Source organism: Limulus polyphemus, unplaced genomic scaffold, assembly GCF_000517525.1.
Source record: "Limulus polyphemus unplaced genomic scaffold, Limulus_polyphemus-2.1.2 Scaffold541, whole genome shotgun sequence".
Taxonomy (NCBI): domain Eukaryota; kingdom Metazoa; phylum Arthropoda; class Merostomata; order Xiphosura; family Limulidae; genus Limulus; species Limulus polyphemus.
Genome location: NW_013666151.1, coordinates 307924 through 320257, shown reverse-complemented (window position 1 = coordinate 320257; position 12334 = coordinate 307924). Strand labels below are relative to the sequence as shown.

At 33.5% G+C, this 12334-nt stretch overlaps 1 protein-coding gene across 2 annotated transcripts in view; it reads right to left on the bottom strand.

Moving 5' to 3' along the window:
• Positions 1-260: 260 nt before the first annotated feature.
• LOC106458983 (POU domain, class 3, transcription factor 4-like) overlaps positions 261-12334 on the bottom strand; it is a 44186-nt gene continuing 32112 nt past the window's right edge. For both annotated transcript variants that reach the window (XR_002610484.1, XM_013918548.2), the window contains exon 2: positions 261-779. The gene's annotated coding sequence lies outside the window, so the exon portion shown is untranslated. The remainder of the gene's footprint in view (positions 780-12334) is intronic.

The window sequence follows — 12334 nt, the reverse complement described above, 5'->3', positions numbered from 1 at the left end:
AGATAGTCTCCATTACTTGTTGGCTGTCAGTTTACTTGTACTTTTATATATAAACATGAAACTATGTTCTGTTTAAAACTGACCCATATAATAACGATAACTGCAAAAAGTTTAAAGTTCACACATATTTAACGATTTGCTTTAATCAGTGGTGTGTAAACAAGGATACCTCTTTGAGGTAAAGTGTAATAAAAATTAAGAATTATTCTATTTGCATACAAACGATTCTGAAAATGGGTTTATAATAAGAATAACCAACCTTTGATTAAAAGTTACCTTTATTAGTGCTATCAATAGTTGACGAATACAATTACACTGCACCAAAACATTCTCATTATTACGTCATGCAACTTATTATTTCTTAGATCACAGTATTTTCTGAAAAGCTTCGATTAAAACAAACTACTGCTAAGTTAACACTTTCTGTGACTATTGGGATAATTTTATTGTGTTTTTTATAGATGATAGCACAAAATATGGAGTTTATATTTTATGTAACACTTGAAAGTTGAAGATAAACTGACAAATGCATCCACGCATAGAGTACAATTCAGTGCTGGTTTCCACACGATTAACTTAGAGAAGTGTCGAAACGTTTGCTAATCCATAAGTGTAGCAGATCATGATAAGTACATCACTCACTTTAGTGCTTCAGTACAAAAAGTAGTACAATACTTAATAAAAGCATTTATAATTTCTGTTGTTCTGCAGACAAGTGCATATCCACAATGATGTGACCGCTGACAAAAACATAAATCTCTCTCGAAGCAGCACTGAACCTGAAATATACATAAATATTATTTATAAATGACTGGATGAAATTTCTTCAAAATAAATTCTGTCTTAGTTTCGAAAATTTAAACCAGTTTTACAAGATTTGGTTAACTCTAGATAGTTTTGTATAGTGGAGTATAGAATGTAACAACTAACTAACGAAACTATAATATTATGTTTTCTTTTCTCATTATCAAAACTGCGATTTTCAGCGAGAAAGAAACTTGAGATCCAGTCTGTTCTTGTTATCGGGTTAATTTTTTTAGTCGGTTTTCGGAAAATTCCATTCTTAATCAGTAATCCTGGACACAAACAAATCGAGAAAAAAAAACCCACAAAAACCAGGCTAATAGCCAACTATTGTAGTAAATTAATTACCTTTACTATAACTTGTAACCTTGAAAATTAAGTTATTAATTCTTCAGCGAATTTAACTTTCACAATACACCCAATTAACATAATAGGATCAATTAACACAACAAAACATCTCCACTGAACATATGTTCAATAAGTACAACAAACTAATTGGCATAATAAAACACTTTAAATTAATTTTACAGACAGTATTCAATGGTAAGAAAACTCATACCATTAGTATTAGAGTAAAAGGGAATAACCTTAACTCTTGCCCTGTCATTCTGAAATTAGAAAGTTACTTGTAAATAATCAAAATTCACTATCTAGCGAAATTTGTGTCTTAATCTTAAACGTTTAGATGTAAGTGGTTTCTGGTGTCCAATCACATACGAGCATCCTCTGTTAACAACAACTGATGACACTAAGTAGATAGTTAACAGAACTAATTCGCTAAAAAAAAACAATACTCTAGTTGACAGTCTAATTTTAAGCAATGACATTTGGTTTAATATGAATGTTATATTGAAAAGAAAAAACGTACGATAAAATCAATCGATAAAATATCCAAAACAACACGATAGTGCATAACGTGCGTAGTTTTGCTATGTAATCATTAGTGGTTTTCTTGTATTCTTTGCAATGAAAATAACTCTTGTACACTATATATGTAGACTAACATTACAGTAGCATCCACTAAATAATGTGGTACATACAACTGTAATGCTGTGCGCTCCTTAACTGATCTTTATGCAAAGTTGGCTATATATATAATAAATCAGGGCTAATTGTCCGTGGATTTGAAATGGAAGCTTTAGTAGCAGTGTACGTGAGAGAGTTGAATACTGTAGACTTGAGTCAGGCACGTGTGCGGATTAAAACCCCAATCAAAGGCTTCACTGCACAGCTCGCTGGGAAGAGAAACCGACTGGGAAATAGAAATACTTCCGTAAGAGATAAGTAATGCTTATATATGTTGTTTAGTCTAACAAAATATAAAACTGCGAATTTAAATATTTATATTCATACACAAACATATTATTTATCTATCTGTGTGTCTTTTTATCTGTAAACTATGAAAATATATAAAAGAAAATCAGCTACACTGTATAACTTTACTTTGTTAACCTTTCAGTTTCTATCCACTGTGTGTTTTTTCGTGTTTCAAAGGATGGATTAGACTTTTACATCATCTTTTCAAGTTCAGAACTCAAGATGAACAGTCATATAAAATTGATATAAATAGAGAGAGGTATAGATAATAACAGGTACATACACAGATTATACAGACAAACATGTAGATAATTAGTGAACATGTAGATAATAAGTGAACAGAAGATAGGCAGATATGTAAGTGAATAAATAAACAAATAGACAGATAGAGAAATAGATGGATATAGTAAACAGACAGACAAATAAACATAACAGGAAGATCAACAGACAAACAGAAAGTTTTACAATAAGCACAATATCTTTATTAAACATTATCTAGACACGTGAAGTCCCACTTTATTTGATCTGAGGGTCGCGGGTTCAAATCTCCGTCCCTCTTAAACATGCTCGCCCTTTCAGTCGTGGGGCGTTATAATATTACGGTCAATTCCACTATTCGTTGATACAAGAGTAGCTCAAGAGTTGGCGATGGGTGGTGATGACTAGCTTTCTTCTATTTAGTCTTTCACTGCTAAATTAGGGACTGCTAGCGCAGATAGCCCTCGCACAGCTTTGTGCTAAATTCGAAACAAACCAAACCATTTTATTTGTAGTTTTTATTGGCTTGTTCTTCATATATCTACAACTAGTCACGTAAATAAGTATATTAATGGGAAAAGAATACCTTATTAATCAGGACAACTCTGAATTTAGTAACGTCCAGGAGCTGCTTGACATTGCGCACTTTACTACAGCCATTTGATCTTCAAACAACCTTGACTTTTGAACTTACAAATATTATTTGTGGAAATATGAGGAAAAAGAACATAAGTATCTAATTTTTCAATGATTTTAAAAGTCAAGGTTGATCTAGAAGTTATCAAGGTATCTTCCCACTCCTTATCATCGTTCAACAGTTTTGTATATACACATACGAACACGACTGAACGCTCTACCGCCCACTTTGCTTCACTACAAAGTTGAATTTTCTTTCTAAAAAGTACATGTACAACATGATCAGTCTAATTTATGAGATATTTTGTTCCGCCTGGTACATATACGTGTGTGTAAATATAGTGAACAGTCAGGTCACTTATTTTATCTGGGACCTTTAGAATTAAGGTAAGCCGATGACTTCAGAGTCATTACAAGTTAGTTGACCTTTAAATTCTTCCTCAGGATCACTTGATTAAGACGACCGATAAGGCAACAAGAAAACTAATACCTAGACTATATATTTTAATTTCATATAATGATGAAATTGGATTTTAATTTTGATATAGAGAGAATTAACTGTGGCTTTGTCGTGGCTGAAAGTGTTCAAAAAAAAGAATATCCGGTCAGATACAGATGTATATATTACGTGAGCCGCTTATTTTTGAGACTTCAATAGAGCAGGTAATATATATATATATATACAGAACATTGCTTACTGGGCACTCAACCATCGATCATGCACTTTAATAGCCACTAAAAACTTTCTCGTGCCACACGCACGTGCAAATCTCTCATACCATAGATAAGCTCAATAAAGAGAAAAGAGCGTTAGGCAGACCAACTCGTCCTTTGTGCCTGAGCGGGGTTCCTGACAGACGTTATTATAGCAAACAAATCAGCCCTAGAATTTCAGCGCTTTAACACAGGCATACAAAGAGTAAAACACAGAAACAAGAAACTTATCTAATTTACTGGTTCAGGTTAGCACGTATAGATGACTAACTTTTGTTTTCTTAGGAAAGCAATAGAGAGTTTTCTAGGTTTAATTAAATGTGCCGTAATATATTATCTTGTTTTGAATGTTCTACTCAATTTCTATATAAGTAAACCATTCTTGGTGTGGTTCAAGCCGTTGTATACAAGAACATGTACTAAACAATGAGAAACCAACGAAACATAACCGTATAAGAATGCGTAGTTATATATGACAAACAAATAAGCAAGAGCTTTTGATTCTATGTGATATAATATTTTAGGTTTTAGAGTGCTACTTTTATAGCGTTAGACTTAAATCTTAGCTCATCTCCCCATCTCCGTATATAAACCTACATAACCTCATTAAGACTATACTGACCATTGGAAAATAGATGGTGTAAAAGTCATGTAGCTGTCATCTAGTTTAAATATATATACATGTGAGTGTGTGGCAAAGACTACTCTTATATGCATGTTAATTACTTTTATTAAAGAAGTAAAACACCCTCTCCTCTGAATAGTTCCGTTTCGCCCACAATGAGGGATTTAGAGAGCAACATTCAAGTTTATAATTTATTGAAGCAAAAATCCATATATTCAATACCTAGGTACGGGGTAGAGTATTATAAATTTAATGGTAATTACATGCACCGCTACCCAGAATATTGAGTATAAATAGACATGTGGCCTCACTTTATTGTAAGTTGCGTGTGTTAAAATCTCTTTTTTATTACAACAAGCAAGGTCGTTTCATTAAGTCTTCTCACCCTCACTAGGTTCGTACTTGTAGTATAATAATGCTTAGGAAGTACGGCATTCTTGCTTATACAATATCGTACAATTAAAGATCTTATGATGTTACATATAGGTCTAAAAATAGACTATTTTGCATTCTTCCGGCTACAATTCTTCTATCCAAATATAGTTTTAAAAACTACGTATGTTGGTCGAAATACGGCTAAATGATTGACCAAAACCCCTTAAAATTATGGGTTTATTTAACCTATTGGCTACTCCCTGAAATGATCAAAAATGGGCATATACCACAGTTTGGTATGTATATGTATGTGATCTGTAAAAAGTATCTTTGTAACAAATCCCATGTAAATCTGCTGAAATACGGAGGAGGAATTCTCCAAAACCCTAAAATTATGCTTTTTGTGGGATCTTGACCCCCTATAAATATTCAAAATGGGCAAGTCCACCATTTTTGTTTATCAGTGTTTTGGACCTGTAGAAATACATATTTTTACCGAATCCCATGTAAATTGGTTCAAATATGATTGAGTAATTGACCAAATCCCAAAAATTATGCTATTTTGTGAAATCTGACCCCCTATATAGACTCTAAATGGGCAAGTCCAACTATTTTGTATGTCATTGTGTTAGGCGCATGAAAATTTATATTTGTGCCAATTTTCATCTTGATTGTTTAATATTACTGCACAGGAGCCCAAAATATACAATTTGGTTTGTTTGACTTTTGACCCCATAAAATCCTTAAAAGAAGTCTAAATCAACAAGATGAAACGAGTGTCTGAGCGTACTGTACCCTACCAAATTTCAAGTCAATCCCGAAAAATGAAGGAATGTCGGTCGATTGAAATGTTTGGAAAAGAAGAAATAATGGAAAAACAGTATGTGTTTTTACGGGACATAAATATTTCCGATTTTGCAGTTCAAATGATATCCAAATAAAACTTCATAAAATGTGTCATATTTTTATTAATTCAAAATGCGAGTTTCGATGAATTAGATCCAGTTTGTGATTAGACTAGGAAATTTAAGCCAAAAAAATGGACTGGCATTTAAATGCTAATAAAATAATCCCAACTTTTATATAAACTTATAAAAATATTGTAGAATTGCTCAAGTTTAAAGGAAAAAAGCTGATTTTGAATTTGAACCTGTATAGTCATCAAATTCTTGTTAAAGAAATATGAACAGTTCAACATCATAAAATAGATCTGTTTTCTGATATTATCAAATCATTAATGATGCTTAATGATAAAGACTTTAAATAAGACAAACCTCTCTTTATCTAGGGCTCAATATAGAGTTTATAAAGAACTTCATACTTTGACTAAGACTTATTAACGACTTCATATATAAATGATTTTACTCTCAATTGAATCAAAGAACTGCTTCGTTTATTTTGAAAAGGACCCAAAAACGTCTTTCGGTAATAGCTTTTACTTAATACTGGGTTTAATTATCTACTTTATATTAAAACATTTTCTTTAAATGCGGCTCAACAACAATAATACCTTGTAAGTTTTGCTTTGCTAGTCCTGATAATTTAGGTGTTACAGTAAATAAAGTAAAGAAACGGCAGCGAGGAATATAGTTTTATTCAACGTTTAAGTTTATTCTAAGCAAAATATAATTTAGCATCTATTGAACTACGTTAAGTAACACTAACGTATTTAAAGTTATTATCTTAATAATTTCATCAAGTTTATTGCACAAACACAAAGACATAAGTTCAAGAAGGGCTAAATGTAAAATCGGGGATAACCGAGAACAGGCCTATGTATTGTTGATTTTCACTGAAAGAAAGGCCTACGTACTGCTGACATTCATTGAAAGAAAAACATACGTCTTGATGAAATTCACTGAAAGAAAGACTTGCATATTGCTGATAATCACTAAAACAAAGACCTAATAAGGATTGCTGACATTCACTGAAAGAAAGACTTACTTATTGCTGATAATCACGGAAACAAAGGCCTAAGTATTGGTGACATTCACTGAAAGAAAGGCTTTATATTGTTGACATTTATGAAAAGAAAGGCCTACGTACTGCTGATATTCACTGATAGAAAAACCTACGTATTGTTACATTCACTGAAAGAAAGGCCTACGTGTTGCTTAAATTCACTGATAGAAGGGCCTATGTACTGTTGACACTCACTGAAAGCACATGCAGACTGCTCGAAAACTGTTAAGAAAAAACGTTATCACTTCGTGTTATTTAAAATCTTGGCTTAAAACAGAAATTGAGCACTTTAATGTATTTCGTTTTTAAAGCACCTAGCCATATTTGTATTACGGTTATTTAAAAATAAAGCGTCTAGGGTGAGAATGTAAAAAAAAAACGTCAGAGACCTAAGTGAGGAGTCGTCATCAATTATCAACTTTTTTCAAAATCCTAAGCGCTTTCTGAAGGGGAGGAGCAGTTGGAGGTCTATAGTTGGATTTTGGTTATCAAAATTCGAAATACTTTTTGAGAGGAGGGTGAGAGAGGAAGGAGTTAGAAACGTGCAGTTGCATTTTCGGAATTTTTGCATAACTAGAAGTGTAAAAAAATCCAGATAAACACAAATTGTTTTTACTTATAAAAATTACCATTTCCCTCATTGGGTTCGGTTGGTTTTTCATGTACTTTAAGTCATCCATCAAACTTCTGTTCTATAATTGTTGTTGTTAAAATTATCATTTCCCTCATTGGGTTCGGTTGGTTTTCATGTACTTTAAGTCATCCATCAAACTTCTGATAATTTTTAACAACAACAATTATAGAACAGAAGTTTGATGGATGACTTAAAGTACATGAAAACCAACCGAACCCAATGAGGGAAATGATAATTTTAACAACAACAATTATAGAATATGCTAAAGTGTTCAAATTACACGTGTAAACGGTAATTTTTTGTGTGTTCTCGACGAATTAAAATGTTAAGGATTTATGTGTAAGTGGTCATGATGCCTTCTAAAAATTCGAAATACTTTACAGAATTACGTTTGACCCCTTTTCCTCTAAGTTGAAAAAACAACAACAATTATAGGAATGAGGAAAATGATAATTTTTAACAACAACAATTATAGAACAGAAGTTTGATGGAAGACTTAAAGTACATGAAAACCAACCGAACCCAATGAGGGAAATACGCAAGTCCCAACTAAAACTACAAAGTTGAATTTAGACTCAGAAATCTGCACATAAATCCTTAACATTTTAATACGTCGAGAACACACAAAAAATTACCGTTTACACGTGTAATTTGAACATTTTAGCCGACACAAGTCCCAACTAAAACTACAAAGTTGAATTTAGACTCAGAAATCTGTAGAGGACAGAGCTGAAACCAATGGCAAAAGACTGCCGATACTCAGGAAATCTCAGTACTTGCCCCCCAGTGGCACAGCGGTATGTCTGTAGACGTACAACTCTAGAAACCGGGTTTCAATACCCGTGGTGGGCAGAGCACAGATAGCCCCTTGTGTAGCTTTGTGCATAACTACAAACAAACAATCAAGTACCGGTTCTTTTGGGTTATTTTTTGTATTTATTAGCAGTTTAATCTGAATAGTACATGAACAGGTACAGTTAATTTGTGGAAAAGCATAATAATTAACACACTCTGAGGTCAGGACCTGATAAAGGTGAGTACGTGTAGTTTTTAAAAAGAATTTAACCACTGGCTACGACAAACGCTATGCTGTGTAGGTATGAAATATAAGTAAAATAAGCTGTGGGGAAAATAGTTAAAACAATCATTTTTCTGTTCATTTCAGATACAGTAGTCTGTACAAAACAGCGCTAAAACTACTGCATATGCTCTGAATATGGACACTTCCCACAGAGAATACGGTTAAGATTTATATGTTGTTGTTTAAAACTTTAATACGTTAAATTGCATATAAAACAGTGATAAAACTTGAAGACGGATTACATAATTTAGACGCCTTAGTCTGGATAAAACCTAGCTAAAACTGCTTTGTTAGTTTTTACATTTGAACGTCTTTATAATATAAGTGAAACATTTTCGCTCCATAACATCTATAGAACGCTGCTAAAACTACTGTGTTCGTATTTAATTTAAAATAATCGAACTAAGTCTTCTGTATGTGCATTAAAGGAATACTGTCGAGTTCGTCTTCCTTCTTATGTTTAAATATGTGTTAGCAAAGCGCTTCTAACAATCCAAGAATGGACTGGCACCGGACGGGAGTTAGCACGAGGTTTGTGCACGTGCTATTTGAACAGCAGCGACCAGGTGTGTTCGTACACCGGTTAACAGGCGTAAAAACTCCAACCTCACGTGCTTGTCGTTCTTCGAAGTTCGAAAAGTTTGCTGTTCTTTGTGCGTGGTCGGCGTTTATAATCTGTTCATAGACGACATTAAGATACGTTTTGAAAGAAGTAGGCTTGTCCTGGATCTGTCATGTGATATCATTTCTTATATCCCTAAAAGATATGTAATTCGAAGACAAAGAATAATGTGTATTATCAATACATGTAGATAATACGAAGTCTCTTGAATATAAGACGGCTCTATTGGAAATAATAAACTAATCGTTTGGATTTAGTTAAACCTGGCATTAAACACCATGAATGATTTAGAGAGAAAAATCAAAGTGCACAATGTAAAATATATCATCTACCATTAGCTAATCAAACCAATAATATAATCAATCGGAGATTAGCTCTATATACCCTCTCATTGACTTTTTATGGAAAAGTGTGTTTTACACAATTAAAAGCGGACAAACCACAGAATCTAGTTCTATCCAGACAGCCAGACACCAGTAATATACATTTGTCACGAGTAAGATTAACTACAAAACTTATTAACCTCTCTCGATCATACCCACACAAGTTTCTAGAACACTCCATTTATTTGCATATTCAAAGTAGAATGATTGTGATATATTTTAGGTTTTCCTGGCATAGCTTGGTGGTTAGAGTGATTGAATCGCAATCTGTGGGTCGTGGGATCGAAACCCGTCTTCAAACATACTCCTCGTTTTAGTATTGGAAGCGTTACAATGTGACAGTCCCGAATTAGGAACGGATTACGCAGATGGACCTCGAGGAGCTTTGCGCGAAGATTCAACAACTAAACAAATGTGCCATGCGGTTACACGAGCTCTATAAATGGAGAAATACACTCGTGTCATGGATAGTTAGCATAACAGCGGGTAAAAACAAGGTACTTTCCAAAAGAACATTATTATCGGTCCCCGATTAGCAGGAGTGTTGTTAACAAATACTGTTTCGTGGCCCGGCTGTTCAAAGATTCCTATTATAAGAATATATTAAAAATGGCAATCTAAATAGAATGCAACTGCCACAAGGAATTATAGTCATCAACCGCTTGTGGCAGAACGAGGGTAAAGACGATTATACAGTCTTGTAAAATGAAATAGACGTCAGACTGTTTCCTTCTACAAAAGACAGTATTCGACTATCTCCAACCATGAACATGATATTACAAAAACGACCATATGATAATTTGAAAACAGTCAAATTGTTCTTATGTCAGATACAAATATCATATTGTGGCTCCACTGGTACCATGAGCGCAAACTCAAGACAATTAGTAACTGAAATAATGTGGTTTGGTGTGATAAGTTGCAATTCCCATTTTTCTGTACTGAGGTATATGTAAAATATATGAAAAAAAAACACATAAAACACCTAATCCTGTTGTTTATGTAGTCCTTATGATGCAAGTGATGTAATGGCATAGGAGACTCGTGACATCTGTTGATCTTTTGGTTCCCCTACATCAGAGAGGGAAAAATTACTTTAGTGTGTTTTCTTGTCCAGCACAAGCATTCGCTTTCGTAATCCTCTGACATTTATGAGAATATTAGAGACCAGGCTATACTGCTAGATTAATAGAATACAAACAAAGACAAGGAGGATAAGCCTAAATAAGAAACACGGTCTGCACCCAAGTTCATCCCAAAATGTTAATGATCTAAACTTTTCTTAACTTCGGAAACCATTTACTTTGGAGCGTCAAAAATAGTGTCATAGGAAACCCATGTTTGTTTGTTTTTTTATATACCAGTATAGTTTGCTTTTCAGTATTATTGTATTGTGTAAGCTATCGCCAAACTGTGATTTTACAGAAAATAACGTTAGTGATCTTCATATTCAATCTTCCTTTATTATTACGCTTCTATTTATACTTTTGCTAAGTCGCGAAAAGACATACTACAGACATATAATTGCTCCGGTATTTGGTAGGGTTGATGACGCTCATCACTTGCTAGACTTCCAGCCTTATCTTTGTATCTAATAATTTAGCACTGGCACTTGTTTGTTGTTAAACATAATGGATTTTCTATGCTCTGCACACGATGGTATCGAAACCTAAATTTTAGCATTTTAAGTCTACAGATTTGCCACTATGGCACTGGGAGAGAGGATCAGCAATGGTGACTAGAACTACTAATTTCATATAACATACGGAGAGCAATGGACCATTTGGTCGTTTGAGAAAAATAAAAATCTAAACCTACCTTTTATTTTTCAGGAAAATAATCTCCATTCTCATCTCATACTTATGATAAGTGCCAGCTTCCAGTACTACCGACAGCAATTCATTGTATAAGCTAATCAAGAACCATGTAAAAAAATGCAATTATCTTAACTGGAACATATCTCTCTGTTCCAAATTTTAAACTTGTGTCCTCTTGTCCTACTTTCTTCAGAATACAGAAAATATAAATCCCACAAATCCGATGGATAATATAAACCCTAGTAAGGTCACCTCTTACGTTTCTTTTCTCAAGAAAAAATAAGTTAAGAGATCTTAAAATATCTAATAAGATAACCCTTCCATAAGATAAGCCATTCAGTAAGATAACACTTTCATCCCTGGAATCATCCCAGCAGCCCTTCTCTCAATAAGTCAATATCCTTTCTTAGATAAGGAGACCAAAACTGCACTCAGTATTCCAAGTGAGGCCTTACTGGTGATTTGTATAAAGATATAATTACCTCTTTTAACTTATGATAAATAATGCCCTAAATAACCTCTAAAATTCTACCAGCTTTACTAATAGCAACAGAGTGACTTGAGTGACTTTTCTACCAGTATGCTAAGTTCATTTGTCTTCAGTTATGATCTTGAAGTAGGTTCCCATCTATATCGAATAAGTTATCCATGTTATTATAATTGAACTACATTACATTGCGCTTGTATATTTAAAGTTCATTTGCCAAATACTTTTCTAACTTACCAATTTATTCAGGTCATTCTGTAGCCCTCCAACATCCTCAATATGTTTAGAAATACCCAGAATATACCCAGCCAACTTAACTGATTTATTAATTATACCCATATTAATATCGTTAATATATATAAGTATAAACAAAGACACAAGTACTGGATTCTGAGGTACTCCACTAATAACATGGAGCCACTTGGACTGGACTCCATTAATATATATATATATTTAATTTCTCTCATCCAATCATGCTGGATCCAACTGGTCTTTTCACAATCCCTATCGATAGGACGTTTTAAACTAATTTTCTGTGTGGCACATTATCAAAAGATTGTTCAAAAATCTAAGTACGCCAAGTTCACACTCTTCCTTTCAATTAACTTCTTAGTATGGC